This window comes from Juglans regia, chromosome 6 (assembly GCF_001411555.2).
Source record: "Juglans regia cultivar Chandler chromosome 6, Walnut 2.0, whole genome shotgun sequence".
Taxonomy (NCBI): domain Eukaryota; kingdom Viridiplantae; phylum Streptophyta; class Magnoliopsida; order Fagales; family Juglandaceae; genus Juglans; species Juglans regia.
The window spans coordinates 38,814,627-38,816,561 of record NC_049906.1 but is presented as its reverse complement, the minus strand read 5'-3'; the positions used below and the strand labels follow the sequence as shown (position 1 = coordinate 38,816,561).

At 42.9% G+C, this 1,935-nt stretch overlaps 1 pseudogene; it reads right to left on the bottom strand.

Moving 5' to 3' along the window:
• Positions 1-252: 252 nt before the first annotated feature.
• Positions 253-1,407, bottom strand: LOC109005566 (annotated as a pseudogene).
• Positions 1,408-1,935: the final 528 nt, after the last annotated feature.

Genomic DNA, 1,935 nt, shown 5'->3' with positions numbered 1-1,935 from the left:
AAATATCCCATCAAGATAACAGGAATATCCGCATAGCACCAAAAACATGATTGACATGGGAACAAGCCTCAAACTTTTGTCCCCTTGGGGAGTTGGTTTTCCATCTTTATGTTTCATGATCCTTGAAGTGTAAACTATATTGCCTTTCCTGCCAAAAAACCTTGTCCTCAAGGTTAGAGCATTAATAACTTGGGCTTCATATTCCATAACATCCCGGCCATCACAATCTATTTCAACAAGGTTTCCTTCCTTTCATCTATCAAAAGGCTCAAAAACCACTTTAAGTGGCAATATGTCAAACAGATAGTGAGCAAAAAATTTATTCTCCTTACATTTCTCAGCAAACTCACCCACGTTGCATTCTTGATCAATGTTCCTCCACCCAAATGCAAGGTCACAAATATCCTTACATACCAACCCAAGAGTAGATTCAATCTTCTCACAAAACCTTAAGGCTACACATAGAGTTCCAGGCACTGAACCATTGGAATACATTAGATACACCCAAGGATTGAGAAACTGATGTTTCTTCTTGTGAGTTGGACTATCATCCACTGCATTTCGATTTTCAGCTCCCATATCAAACAATGCCATATCTCCATCTTCCAAGGTCCTATCATTTGGAGCCGCTGCATGCCCATAATGAAGCACATCACTATTTTCACTAGTAGCACAAATAGATGTGTATGAGCAGTGCCTACACCCACCATACATGTAGGTGTGGTGAAGAAACACGCTTTCCAATTGATACTCTCTCATTTCCACTCTAGTTTTTTTCATAACCTCAACATGAGCTTCGGAGCTTATATCATTGGCATACTAGATAACAGCAAGCTCCAGCTCTAACTTCCAAACACGACATTCAATCAAAATGGGATGCAAGGTTTCCAAATCCGTCTCACAATTGTCCACACCCTCAAACTCTATTGGTTTTGCATATTGATTGCTGTCGGTATTGAGCCCATGCAATAGAAACAACAAGGTTTTCCTAGATCCATGGAATTGGTCATGTAAAACTCTAGCAATCTCATCTGTGTAGTATACCACGCTAACTAGGTATCTTTCCTTGAAGTATGATGGTGGTTTTATTTCTCCCAACCAAACAACATAATCTGCAGATAAGCGAGGAGTAAACAGGATGGACTCTCCAGTCAATATGTCAATAGCTCCATAGAAGCCTGGTCCTCTGACTTCAAATAGGTAAGCAAAGTAACTCTCCTGCCTGAAGAGTTCGATGTGGTCAGTGTCGTTGCGCAATTGCTCCTCGCCACCCTGGAGTAAGACAAAGCCGTGGAGAGGACGAGATAACTCGGAGAGATGGTGGCGTAGAGATTTTAGGAGCTTCTCTCGGTTGGTGACGTGGAGCTCTATTGGTACTTGCGGCTGAGAGAGAGACAACGAAGACATGGAGATCGCTTCTCTCGCTTTCTCCATTGAAGATTCTCCTTTCTTTCTCCTCTTCCAACTAGTTTCATTGTAGTTCTGCTTGTGCATGATTATGATCCCACCAATCAACCTCAAGATCGAGTTATTCGCAATCACCGAATCTGCTAAGCATTCCTTTAGACTAGAGATAATCGACTCCTTGTTATCGGGGCTGGAGAGATAGAGGACGAACAATTTTATGTGTTGGAGAGGGGTAGCTACGTAGTCATCGATCTCGTTGATGACGAGCTGGCAGCTCTTGAGGGCGACGTAAGAGCAGTAGACGAGCCAATCGCGCTTCACAGCGTCATCAGGAAAAAAATCGAGGACCATAACGGCATTGAAGGAGAGAACTGAAGAACCATATCGAAGAAGAACCGAGTGTGGATTCATGCGATTGTGGCTGTCGATCACTATACTAGCCGTGTTCCTGTCCTCTGCTTCTTCTTGGATTGGAAATTTCTGGATCTCACCAGCCTGCTTAGCTATCTCAGAGAAAAGGTTGGATTT